This window comes from Lathamus discolor, chromosome 4, assembly GCF_037157495.1.
Source record: "Lathamus discolor isolate bLatDis1 chromosome 4, bLatDis1.hap1, whole genome shotgun sequence".
NCBI classification, from domain to species: domain Eukaryota; kingdom Metazoa; phylum Chordata; class Aves; order Psittaciformes; family Psittacidae; genus Lathamus; species Lathamus discolor.
In genome coordinates this window covers 39,979,912-39,994,684 of record NC_088887.1, presented here as the reverse complement: position 1 = coordinate 39,994,684, position 14,773 = coordinate 39,979,912, and the positions used below count along the sequence as shown (strand labels likewise).

Here is a 14,773-nt window from a genome sequence, read left to right as displayed (position 1 = left end):
GACAATTCCTTTATTTTCTAGGGCCTAAGTCATGTTTTTTGAGTATCTATCTGAGGGCTGCAATATAAGTGAGTAACACTGCATAAAAAAAGACTAATCCAAAAGTAATTGTTCATGTTCATGACATAATTGATATACATTTGAAAGAATCTACATTATTATACAAGCCATATCTTTTCTGTACAATTTTTCATCTGATTTAATTTGCTGTTAATAAAACCTAACAAGCAAACCTATGTTGCCTATAATGAAGGTGGTGTGATATATTGTATTTTTGGGGGCCTTTTTCCAATGAATTGCCAGTCTGCCAAGTGTCAGAACATCTACCTCACGGTATTACATCTATTTCAGAAATAAAGTTACAGAAAAATTACACAGAATAGAGCTAGTAAACCATATGGTCTTTTTACTATCAAGCTCCTTGCTTTGAAAAGCATTCTTGAAATTTGATGGAACTGACAGCTCGGGGTTAGGGTTCCAGCTTTAATTCTATAAGCAGAAAAAACTCTTAGTTATGAATAACTACCTCTATATTAAGCTTTGAATTGATTTTGTGATAATTTATCATGCCTGCTACAACGCATACATGTTAATACAGGTCTATGAGGATTACTCAGTGAATCCGCTCAAATTTATCTGAGACTGAATCTGCTCAAATTAGTGTGCATGGGACAAGCAGCACTCTCCCTGTGATTGCTTCCTCTGATAACCACAGGTTACTGTGTGCTCAGAAAATGTCAGCAGGGAAACTATCTTGTGATCCAAATGTTCAACTTCCTGCAGCCTAAATGTCTTGAAGGTGAAGACTTCAGTGGTGACACGTGTACCAAAATGGGTGATAAGGAAACTAGTGAAATCTTAGATATAAAAAAGAGATGGATTTATGGAAGGTGGATGTGTAGGAAGACAGAGTAAAATGATGACAGACAGGAAAGGACAGAAGCAAAGAAGGTCAAGTAAGTCAGAGGAGGGTGGGAGAGATGGTCTTGAAATATAGCTCTCCAAAACACAGAACAGAAGTCAGGACTCCTCACCTGCACCAACTCTCTGCTACCATTTAATTATAAAGTCTACTGGACATGGCAACTTCTATTGCTAGCTCACAATCTCTTCTTGCTATCATTTATTCCTTCAACACAAGCAGCAACCTTGAATAAAGATACCCAGAGTATCTTGAGTAGATTAACAGCATGTTTAAATTAATGAATTGCCCTGTCCATACTGATTACCTTCATGAAGAATTACCTTGTACTGTGTTGTGTAGGTATCTCCTACAGTATATAATCCCACTGAAGTTGATGTGCTTCAGTAGCTGTACAACTCTTAGCTAGAAACAATCTTAAATTAAAATAAACTAACCAAATTAATATTGGAAAATTAATCTTAAATTAGGAAACTTGGGATTACTTAAAGACAAACCACTCCACAGTATTTCTGCCTCTTTCAGCAACGATGCCTAAAGACCTCAAACATAGACCCTCCCTCACATTATTATGGGTGCTACAAACACTAGGGATTGCTTACCTAACTATATCTGGACTTCTGCATATAAAAGGTTTATCATGTAGTAGTTATGGAAATTAAGCAACCATTTTGTTGCTTAATTTTTGTGTATTTTTTAAGACCATCATAGCATGAGCAATTTGTCTTTGAAATAATTATTTCAGAAGTCTTTTACCTCAAAATAGCTTGAAAATATCATTAAAAAGTAGTTTAAAATTTAAAAATTAAAATTTAAAATAGATAAAATATATATATATTTCTTTTGTTTTCTATAAATAAATGTTTAAGATTTTTCTTTAAACCTTAATCTCCCTATTTGATGTGGTAAGTACACATCCAATATTTAAAAGATATATAACATACAAATGCATATTTTGTGCAATACTTTGGTCAAATACTTCTTCTAAAACCTTTAAAAATTAGCAACTAATTTTTTAATACAGTATCCAAAATAGTTAAGATGACCACACACATTATTCCCATCTGTCTGAAAATATCTCAAATAGGTTCCATCTCTCTGGAACAGAAGTTACCTCCTGCACTGGTGCACTATTTTCCTTCTGTGAGACAAAAGGCAACTCTCTACTGTGATGTGCCTACTTTGGACCTCTCTGGTGTAGAGAGGCAGAGGCCTTTAAGTTCCTTAAATTAGAAGTGTATTCTTCAGGATATATTTGCAATTAGATTGAATATTGATACAATATTGATACAAGCACATGCATATCAAAATAGTGTAATCAACAACAGTATGCAAGCACTTTGTGACACCATCATGATACATCTGTAAGTTTCATTTGCAACTCTTTTATCAAATGACAAATAGAACAGACTGTAAAGTAATACCTATTTTTACTACATATGCACCGCATATACTGTTTGAGCTATAGCTTGGTTATGCCTATTACAGGTCATAGTGCCTTGGATTTTTTTAATAAATTTAAATACAGAACACATAGCATTCTGGGTCATTCTGGCAGAAAATTGGTTGTTAAAGATCATGAAAAGATAAATTTTTCAATATTGCTGTTGAAACAGATGGGATTCACAATTTTAATAAAAATCTTCTTAGTGGAAGCTTTTCATAATGACAGTAATTTCTGTATCATTGGGCTTGCTTGCAGCTGTCAACTAATCAACTGAACATTAACTGCCAGTACAGATTTATTTCCTTATGAATTTGCCTGGTTTGTAAGACAGATGAAATAGATCTAATTGCAAAAACCACACATTGCTTCATGCTTCTCTTTTCTTCTTCTCGTTTAGAGAAAGTCAGCCAGCACAAAAGACAATATCCATGTGGACAATTTTAATACAAATTTGCATTACCAGACAAGTTGCTCCTATTTGCCTGTGGACCTCAAGTAACCTGCCAGGTATACCAAGAATTGATACCAGCAGTAGAACCCCTACCTTCATGTATTTATATTGTGATGACTCAACATAAGAAGGAGCTGTTGGAGCAAGTCCAGAGGGGGACCACAAGGATGATCAGGGGGATGGAGCACCTCTAATAGGAAGACAGGCTAAGAAAGTTGGGGCTGTTCAGCCTGGAGAAGAGAAGGCTGTGTGGAGACCTCATAGCAGCCTTCCAGTATCTGAAGGGGGCCTACAAGAGTGCTGGAGAGGGACTCGTCATTGGGGACTGTAAGAGATAGGACAAGCAGTAACAGGTTTAAACTTACATAGGCGAAGTTCAGGTTAGATATAAGGAAGAAGTTCTTTACTGTGAGAGTGGTGACGCACTGGAATGAGTTGCCCAAAGAAGTGGTAAATGCTCCACTCCTGCCAGTGTTCAATGTCAGGGTGGACAGAGCCTTGGGAGACATGGCCTAGTGTGAGGAGGGTTGGAACTAATTGATCTTAAGGTCCTTTCCAAACCTAACCATTCTATGTTTCTATAATTATCCACAAATTCTTAACAAAAAATCCACAGAAATCCATAGTGAGTTTTGTGTGGGGTTTGGGGGGTTTTTTGGGTTGTTTTTTGTTTGTTTGTTTGGTTGGGTTTTTTTTAATAGAGCTGTATCACATTTGGTAAAATGCTTTGAGCCAGATTTTGTTAATAACTGACTTTCACTGTCCTAGAGGCCATTAGGAAACAGTGACAGCAGAGTAAGCTCAGCTGACCCTTTAAAAAACTGAAGCCATCTGATTCAAGCCAAGGGCTGCAATTAGAGTCAACTGTCTTACAGAGAAGAGATCTCCTCCCTCATTTCTTTTTCAGGTAACTTGTTTTTAAGCCTTGCCTCAAGCCTCCCCAAAGGCTGATTTAAAGATTTCTTGCGCACTGCATCCTTTGACACTTGAGTCTAGAAATCAGAACTGCATTAGGTAATTAAATCAAAATGAGTGTATTTCAGATTCCCTGCTTCACTTCTGTAGGGCACTGCACTGTGGTCAGGTTCTGTGTAATTTCTCTGTCAGCCCTAGAAAGCATAGAACTGTGAGAGCTAAAATTAATTAAAGTAATGAAGCAGTGGATCCCCGTCGTTGGGATGCTATTTGGAAGGAATACAGATGGGTAAAAATGCAGTTGTTGCCTCTGCAGTAGCTTAGGCAAATCTTTAAAAGCAAGCATCACAGGCAGTGCCACAGTGATAAAACTGTGATGGCAATGAGCAAAGTATCTTGCAATATCTTTGAAAAGAATCATCATCCTCTCATCTAACCTTATCTTAAAGCCATGTATTTTTCATATTAGTAAGGTGCTTTTATGGCAGATTTTCTAGATGTTGAAAGGACTATCTGCTTGATGTATTGCTCTTCATTTTGTAGCGTCTCAGATTGCCTTCCATTGATTGTGCTCAGAAGAATGGCACTCAGTTCAGATTCCTCTAATTGAAAAAAGAGAGATGAGGCAAAGGTCACTATGTCTTCTTGAAGTCTGATGGAGAATCATTTCAAGACTTGCCACTTTTGTTTGTCTGGGTGTTTTTTGACTGGATAGTTTCTCCATTAAAATTATTAGTATAGAGTCACCCCAGTTAAAACCACAGGCAGCGCTGCGAAAATTAGCAGTGGCCGTATAAACATCAACCTAATATAATCAGGTTTGGTTTCTACCATTATCCTCAGACTCTGGAAAGGACAACCTCCAAAATATTCATAGACAGCAGCAGCTGCTGCTGGAGAAGGATTGCTAATTATTTCTCAATTAACTCATCCAGAACAGGGGCCTGATATCAGGCAGTAAAGAGTGAGATATTGCCAGCACTCCACTAAGTATCTGAAATACATAATAAAAGTTAGGCCTAGGTTTTCTTCATTTATTTTCACCTGCTAGCAAAGATAAAAGCATGGGTCACATGTGAAGACTAAGATTTTTTATAGCAGCTCTTCGAAAAGTGGTTCAGTGCAAAATTCCAAGAGTCTAATAACAAATTAGATGGCATTTTTGCCTCAGCTGTTAAGGGTAGACTCATTTTTGTTTGCATCTTCCTTTGTTGTGGGTTCTAATTAATAAACTGTGAGAATGTAGTAGGCTGCATTAGTTTTGCTACATCAGTATTATAATTAGTCAGAGTCAATGGGTAAATAAGAATAAAATTTTCTCAACTGACAGCCATCACACAACAGCCAACAGCCTTCATCTGTGGAAATATTGACAGGACATGGTCCTGGACAACCTGCTTGAGATGACTCTGCCTGAGGAAGTGAGGGGTTGGATGCACAAGATGATCTCTAGAGGTTCCTTGCCAATTAAACAATTCTGTGATTCTGCAGTTCTGTGATCAGGATAGATCACTATTCTTTGTCTTGTTTCTAATTTTAAGAACACATATAAAATACATTCTTGTTTGCAAAGCTAGATGCAGCCAGTTAATCTCAGTGAATTGCAGGTGATATGAAGAACAGTCCACCTCCTACAAAGGGAAAAGAAGAAGGCAGAACAAGAGATCATCTCAGCTTAACAATTAGCTTTTGGGGCACTTAAAAGCAAGGAAAGCAGCATACCAGCTACGGAAAGATTGACAGATATCCGTCAAGGACTACAGGAGCCTATGCAAAAATTCAGTCAGGAAGGCAAAGGCTTAGCTAGAACTGAAATAGACAAAAATATCAAAACAGCAAAGAAAAATTTTTCAGATATGTAAGTAGTAAACAGAAGCACAAGGAAGAAAGTCCCATTGCTAAAGGGGTCAGGGAAGCTAGTTACATATAATGCTGACAAGAAAGAGGTTCTCACCAAGTTTGCTGATGATACTAAACCACTGAGGTGGACAGAAGGGAAAGCCAAATTACAGACACTTGGACAGGCTGGAAAAGTGGGCCAGGAGAACTGTATGAAGTTCAGCAAAGTACAAGGTCCTGCAGATGGGACGATGTGACCAAATGTCCAGCACAGGCATGGAATGTAATGCAGTTAAAGTTGCTTCAAGTTAAATACAATAAAGTAAGCAAAAGCTAATACAATAAGGATGCAAACTGCTAAAGGTTAAATTCATCTCATCCTGATTTTTAATGTTTACATTACCATTTTTCTTTCCTCAGTAAAGTTTATTAGGTAGGTGGGATGCAAGAGAGATTCCTTTCACAGATGGCCCACAATGATTATATTTCTAGGATTCTGCTTCCTGAATAATGTTTTCTTCTATGAAAAGTTAAGAGTTGTCCTCTCCCCTACCTCTGAAGGCTTCACAAAAAAAATGTTTGAAGCTGGAAGGGGCCTCAGGCAGACATGTTACAATACCCTGCTCAAGCATGGTCGCCTAGAGCTGGTTGCCAAAGACTATGTCCAAGAAGGCTTTTGAATATCTGCAAGGATGGAGACTCCACCACCTCTCTGTGTGTATGTCTCACTGTTCCACTGTTCAGTCATCTTCACAGTAAAAAAGTTTCTGTTATGCTCAGATGGAAGTTCCTGTTTTTCCTGTCACTGGGCACCACTGAAAAGAACCTGACCCTATATTTTTGTACCCTCCCTCCAGGTATTTATTATATACATCCGTAAGATCTGCTCCTGAGTTGCTGAGTTCCTTAGTTGAAAAAATTAATTCATGAATATGCAGCTCAGATGTTAATAAACAATTTTACAAATGACTGGTTAAAACTTGAGAAGTTGCTTTAAAAAATAATGGCACAAATAAAGGAATGAATATTTGAGTCTTCAACTGAAAGGTTTCACATCATCACCATCATAAGAGCACAATAAAATGCATCAGATACAGCATGTTTATAAGATTTGTTTGCCATTTTACAAATCTTGCATTAATACAGTTTTGTATACAAAAAGACTCTGCCAGAATGGCTTATTTCATTAAGAGATTTCATTTAGAGGAATTTCTTTCTGGTACAAAAAGTGGATACAAATTAAATGTTTGCTATTCAGGTTAAAATATATTGATTGAAAACAGGGCTCAGTAACTAAATATGTTGTTTCATTTAATGCAATTTATTTTGTTTTTAAATGAAGCATGTCTAAAAAGCCAAGCATAAAGTTTCCTTTCCAGTTATAAAATTATCCCCTATTAGCCCATTGTGCAGTTGCAGCCAAAATCAAAAACATCATTTTGACATGAAAGCAGAAGCAGCGGAGGAGACCACCCTGCATTATATGAAAGACATCCGGCAGAAGGAATGCCAAATAGATAAGAGTAGGGAGTGAAGAATAATCAGGCATGAAAGTAACAAAAGTTTTCTAATTATTCTATGGTCCAACACTTTTTCTAAAACTTCGTGGTGGACTGACAATTTCTCTTGTTTTACCTTCCAAATCTATTTTTTCCCTCCAATAATCTGATAGAGAGTAGATGTACCTTATTTTCCTTTGACCATTTTATACATATGAAAATTGTTTCTCAATCATTCTCATTTCCCTGATGACAACTTTATATTGATAAAATTTTGTGAGATCCAGGCATCCAAAATATAAAGGTCTGCAGCACAGTAATGCCCTAGATCCAAAGTCAGAGAAAGCAGGAAACATACTGCAAAACTGAAGGAAAACAATGCAAAATCTCTTCTACATCAGCACTGTTAGAGATTCACCAGTACACCTTTTCTCCAAATGATTCTATTTGTGACACACTAAAAAATAGACAAGTAAAACTCAGTTACATTAGGTCAGCTGGTTCTTCCTTAACTAAATTTTGATTTTATTTTTAACACATTTAAATATAATTCTGATATTCACAAGACAGATTGGTTCATAAATTATGATATAGAAGAAAGACCAGAAACAGTGTGGATGAAAAAGGATTGCTGAGGTGAGTGGAGGGTTACATAGTGATGTTGTTTAGAAACAGGATCTTAGATTTTCTGCCCTACTGTGCTAACAGGAAAACTATGGGCCATTCAAACTCTATCGCCCTCTACTACAGTGAATTAAATGCATTCTGTATATAAATAGTCTACCAGCACTTAATAAAATGCCTAAAATCTTAAAAAAAATAATTGAAAATAACCACAAAAATATTTATAAAAATGCAAGAAACACACAGGAAATGTCATATGCTTTGTAAACAAGTATGACTTTCTTTTTAGTACCCAGCCACAAAAAAACCCACCAAACTTTATCCTTTCTCTTGAAGAAAGTTCATGTTACCCTATGATAAAGTACTAGCAGATAAGTTAAGACTATGACAGCTTTCCCTTTTCTTAATCTTTTTCTAGACTCAAACACACACAAAAATGTCTTGAGTCCATGGCTGAAAGGAAACTGTAATTGCTTCAGTTCAGACATAATTGAATTTTTGACATATGTCAAATATCTGATTATTTTTGACAGATGTATTTTTACTTTCATTTTAAACTTTTCTTGGATATATGTATCGCTTAGTCCAATCTCTGAAAGCACAGTAAAGTTCCGAAGCTGTGGCAGATTTTAATCAAAATCTGCAAAGTCTTGTGAAATCAGTAATGACACTGGTGCTGTTACATCCTTCTACTTTTTATATACAGCCAAAAATTGTACTGCTTGTTTCCAGGAGAAATATTACACTTCATACAGCAGACAGCAACTGGAAACATATACGTATGTATATACATATATATACACACATATACATATATATGTCTGTGTGTGTCTGTCTCTTACTGTCTCTTTTAAGTGAGCGGGATAGAAACATTACTCTGCACTTTTGCCTTTTCCAAAGTTGTTTCCTTGACATAGTTCATAAATTTTTGAAACAGCCAGTTTAGCTATTATTCTTTGCTGTGAGTCACATATATATATATATATATATTTCCCAAGTTATGCATTTTCATAGTCTTAACGTTTATACTCTTCAACTTTTTAAGTTTAAAAGTTTCTGTAGTAAGGTAGAATTGAGCTCCACTCTATATTTTTGGTTTCATAGTACTCAAGAAAACAGGCAAATTTGGTAAGAAGAATTGTGTGCACCATCCTAAAATCAAATATGTGGCAATGCGAGGCTCAATGTGAAACCCTGAAACTTGTCGGCAGATAATCTCTGGATTCAAATATTCTCATGGAATTAGCTACACATGTTACTCAAACTGAAAATAAAGGAAATCAGGCTTCAATGAAAATATATGGTCAAGCTCTTACCTACAAAGCAGAAAAGCAAATAAAATACAAAAGACAATTTTAGATTTACTTGCATTTCACTCAAAATTCTTAGACAGAACAAAGGTTTTTAGAGTTGGGGGTTCAGTCTTTACATGAACTGTTTTAAAAGTTGTCCCCTTAACTGAAATTTTTCTCCTACTCACAGCTTTGCAGATCACTTTTCTTTGTCCTTGTCCCTATAGGTAAAATATTCAGAAGTTAGCCAGAATATTGCTGCAATGTAACTGAAGTATTTTGGGTTTGGCTAGGAGCTGATATCTTTGAAGAATATCATCAAGGCTTGTGACCTCTATTGCCTCAAGTTACTTCTCTCAATAGAAGTTTTGTTTCACAGTTTTGAGTAGTTTCTTTTGCTCAGACATCAAAATAAACATTTCAAAACCTTTGTTCTATTGTGTTTTATATGCTACACATATAAAGTAATATGAGCCTGAAATCAATTCTGTTTGCTTATTTGGTTTTAGAAGTATTGAAGGCTTTCCACAGAAATAGTTATGATGCATTAAGAACAGCAGCAGTAGACAACTTAAACCAAGCAGTCATATCTTCCTAGTGATAGATATGAGTTCAAGATGTTTATTTTGGCATAATGCAAGTGAAAAAAAACCCAAAACAACGACACTCCAAAAACAAAGTTTCAGGACTCAATTTATAAATTATAATAATTAGAATATTTCTATTCTATAGGAAAATAAAATACCTCAGAAAATATAACCTTCATTTCTTTTAGATTTATTATTAAATCGTTTTGATTACTTCCTTAGTCCAGAGTAGAAAATTAAGTCAAATAATGGCCTGGATGTCATTGCTGATGGATTATATTATAGTTTTGGGCATGAGCCCTGATGTAACTGCAATCACCAACTTGTTCTTTCTTTAACAGTAATGCTTTCTGACAGAACCTGCACATACTGTACTTTTTTTAGGTCCATAGGTCTCAAACTACAAAATAATTTATTTTTCAAACTCTGAAGATCCTCATGTCTAAGCATATCATCTTTTATTGTCAGTGTTGTCTCACATGGTATTTATGTACAACTCTGCTCTTCTGTCATTATACCATGTAAGGACACATCAGTTTTTTATATGTTCAAAAATATTTAAACCCTACTGCAAAGATCTGGGGTAAATTGGGCACATAGATACCCACTTGTTGGACTCAGGTATAGATACAGATCATACTTAAATTTTATTAAGCCTTCATTGAAGTCTCATAATATTTTACTCCCTAAATTCCTGTGGCTAATATGATATTTATTATGATTCTCCTGGTTTCCTGAGGGGTCACTGAAATATAGCATAAAGACATAAAGACAATTAACAGTTCTTGGTTGAGGATTGTGCATTGCTTCCTGTTGTGTGAAAAAGGTTACAACCTACTCAGGAGTGCTAATTCAGAGCAAAACATAGTCAGTATTCAAAAAATCCAATAAATATATGAGACGGTGGCCTCTCAAATTCAGAAAGGAATATCGAGGGATATGTTTGGGCCCTCGAGAAACAGAAGAAAAGGACAAAATGCTTAGAAGCAGACATGTAGGAAACTAACTGGACTGGAGAGTCTTGCTATAGTATGAGATTAAAAAAAAAAAAATCAATAAATTCCCCCAGTGAAGACAGAGAGAGAGAAGAAGCCACTATAAAATATTCTGGAAGGGATCAGGGACCCAAATTACTCAATAGCATCAGGATCACTCTGAATCGTACTGACATGGAAGACAGGCTTTGGATGACTCAATGTTAAATGTGAGCGGCAGTGTTTCTGAATAGAATTGGTTGCTGCAGGCCCTTTACACCTGTATGAAGCCAGAAATGGGAATCATAAGTAATCCATAAGTCAGGAGGTAAGACGACTACCAACATCAACATTTTCATGTGAAATATAACAAAATCCTACAATTTAGCTTTCACTTATTTTTGTAGTGGCTGCTCAGTTTTAGTTCTTAGTGAGAGACACATTGATTTTCTTTGATTCAGGAAGAAAGAAAACAGATCATCATTGTTGATTCTTTTTTATACTTAAAGTACAGTAGTGGATAAAATCACACGAAAACAATACCTTTCTGGAATGGTAGGAGACATTTAAGGTCAGTAACTGTAATTTTCATTGACAATATCTTGCCGTGTGATAACTGGGAATGAAAATTGTCATGGAAGTGACTTAATCAATTAGGATTATCCATTTTAAACCTGTCAAAACAAGAAGCAGCTAGCCTTCAAATCTAAGGCATTTTCATTTTCCATATGTATGAGGACAGTTTCTAAAGCAGCTCAAGGCATAAATGATTTGCAGTCAAAAGTTGAACAACTGTAGGACAAAAGTTTTTCCCAATAGCTGTTTGTCATAGGTGTCAACTGAAGAAAAGGTACAACAAAAAATCCTTGTGCATAAAGATGACAGTAAACAGAACTTCTCAAACTGTCATTTGGTATCAACTTAAAGAAAAAAATGAAAAGGCTTATTTTCTGATATATGGCAGCACTAAGTTGGAGTAAAGGCTAGAAAAGGGTTCAAAAACTTATTAGTTCATTTTTCACAAAACTTAAGGGAATATATCGGATCTCCAAATTTAATTTCACTATTAGATATCTTCCTTTTGTGTAAAGAATAATGACAACAAAACTTAAAAGAAAATGATGATTCATTAGAGGCAACAGAGTGCAGTGGTTATGTGTAAAGAAAAGAAAGCTTTTGCAGTCTGTACCTAATCATAGAACCATAGAATAGTTAGGGTTGGAAAGGACCTTATGATCATCTAGTTCCAAACCCCCTGCCATGGGCAGGGACACCTCACACTAAACATGTCACCCAAGGCTCTATCCAACCTGGACTTGAACACTGCCAGGGATGGAGCATTCACAGCTTCCTTGGGTAACTCACTCCAGTGCCTCACCACCCTCACAGCAAAGAGCCTCTTCCTTATACCCAATCTAAACTTCCCTTGTTTATGTTTTAACCCGTTACCCCTTGTCCTGTCACTACAGTCCCTAGTGAAGAGTCCCTCCCCAGCATCCTTATAGCCCCCTTTCAGATACTGGAAGGCTGCTATGAGGTCTCCACGCAGCCTTCTCTTCTCCAGGCTGAACAGCCCCCAACTTTCTCAGCCTGTCTTCACACGGGAGGTGCTCCAGTCCCCTGATCATCCTCGTGGTTCTCCTCTGGACTTGTTCCAACAGTTCCATGTCCTTTTGATGTTGAGGACACCAGAACTGCACACAGTACTCGAAGTGAAGTCTCACAAGAGCAGAGTAGAGGGGCAGGATCACCTCCTTCGACCTGCTGGTCACGCTCCTTTTGATGCAGGCCAGGATTCGGTTGTCTGTCTGGGCTGCAAACGCACACTGAAGCCGCCTCATGTTCAGTTTCTCATCTACTAACACCCCCAAGTCCTTCTCCACTGGGCTGCTCTGAATCTCTTCTCTGCCCAGCCTGTAGCTGAAATCGATGGTACTTGTTTTCTTGCCCCAATTTTCATCCATCATTAGTAAAAGAATAAGCAAAATAATACAATGGAAATTCTGAAAATGCCAATTCAGAAACTTCTGAGTACTGTTTGACATTTTTGATTGAACCAATACAAATATGTTTAAAGAATGTTTACCTATCCAGAACTCTGCAGAGCTTTTTTTTTCATTTCTTCACTGCAAAATATTTCAGTCCTTGCAACCATTTAATTTGACATTAATAAACAGGATTTCTTAGAACGCATTTAAAAAACTCAAGGCTCAGTGTGAACAACTCTTCTTGAACAAGAGAATTTAATTAGAAAATAACCCTTTCTGCTTGATGTAATATTTGCCAGTGATGATTACTTCACCTTTCTTTGAGAACTGTTCTCAGATTTTATTAAGCTCATTGTTAGAAATATATTTAATTTTGTATTTGGCTACTGAATAACACTGAGCTGGCTTCAGTCCCTGATTTTCCTGTTAAAGTGAAAACTCCTCATTACTAATATTCTGATTTTAGTGAGTTAGATAAAACAAATCACCACCAAAGTTCTCTCTGTTCAGCTAAATAATCTGGGATGACTGAATCTCTCATTCTCATCTTGAATCATCTGAATATGCATGTATTGCAAAGACGAACACAACCTGTAGAAGGCAAAACAGGCTAAATAACATTGTATATCAAATGAGGGAATCTATAAGTAAATAGGTTTCAAGAAGTTTGAAAAAAACTGTATTCCTCTTATCAATAAGGAGAGGTACCAAAAAGTAGGGGGAAAAGAAGCATTTCCACTTAATTCAGTTAGGAAAATTAGGTAAATCTGTGGATCCAAGAAACAAAAATAAAATAAAATCAATAAGAAGAAAAGGCTAATAGGATACAGTTCATGATTTTGCACTTGAAAATACATAGAGCAAGCTGGAAAGGCAAAGGTTACTCAATAGGTAGTGACATGCTACTATATTGTGTATTGTGGTCTTGCACTATTGTATGTGATAAAAATGAATTGCTTGTTTGTGCATGTTGAAATCTTAATGTTTTATTCATACAGGTCTGAATAACAGTTCTTCTCAACAATCAAATTCTTATGTTCCTATTTAATAGAAAAGAGAAAACCATATAAAATGGCTAGGAAAAAAAGGAACTGTAACAGCTTCTGACAGGACTGCCTACAATTCAGCTTGTGGTTTCTGCTGGTCATATGTAGCTGGGGTAATAAAAATGGCAGCAGACCTCAAGAATTAGCTTAAATTACTGGTCTTCCTTGTGAAAAAGGCAGTGCTATGTGTAATTAAAAGATATCAATTTCTATGGGCTAGTAACCTTTCTTTTATCTTCATATCTATATGAAGAAGAAAATTATTTTATTTATAAGGGAGTTTCATGGACTCCTTGATGGCTGCATGCAATAGGTTGCATTCTAAGTCTCTGTCCTTTAGACTTTCTATGAAAATTGTTTTCTAAATGCTTCACCATATAATTGTGAGAAAAAAGTATTTGCTTACATTTCAAGCCTCTAAGTTTTATTTTAGTATGGGAAAACTTTAGTACACCTATGCCTCTGATTCTCTGGGTTGAAATGAATACAGTGGTAAAAAACTTCCCACAAGTAGAGTGGAGATTTGTGAAAATAAAATTATCAAGTGCCTTACCAACATGCAACCGTGGGAAGTACTTTAGTATGGGTGCACTTTCATTACCTACTTAAATTTTAAAGGTTATATCTATTTTTGAAAAAAACACATTTTACCTTACATAGCATATTAACAGTAATAACAGAAGTGTCAAACCCTTAGGCTTAAACCACTGAATGGCAAAATTAATGTCAGAGCAAGAAGAGTCCCAGAAATTCAAATACTCTTCCAGCTTTGTTTTCATAAGCCTGCAAAGCTGTTGTCATCTCAACAGATATTACTGTGCAAAGAAAAAAGTTCAATTTCCCTCCACTGAGCAGATGAGCATACGATACTAGACCAACTGACTATGAATGCAATAAAGCATCTTATGTGTGTTAACATAGACCCTGATGTCCAATGAAGAATTTTGTGTTGCATGCTTCCGTGGTTGTGAGATATTACTCCTTGTAACAGTAAAAGTTATGATTCAAACTTATGATTTCATGTATTTGTAACATAAATCTTTGTTCTGCATTACCCTAAGAATACTCAAATTATGTCTTATACTTAATATCAAAACCCCCTCTGTATGCTTATACACTATGACTTATGAGCAGGATAAGCATTACATTAAAACTGAGACAAAGGCTAATTTACAGTTAAAGCACATCC

General features: G+C 36.0%; 1 protein-coding gene across 1 annotated transcript in view; it reads right to left on the bottom strand.

Moving 5' to 3' along the window:
* The window catches only part of CFAP47 (cilia and flagella associated protein 47), a 302,627-nt gene that overhangs the window by 36,968 nt on the left and 250,886 nt on the right, over positions 1-14,773 (bottom strand). The window lies entirely within an intron of this gene.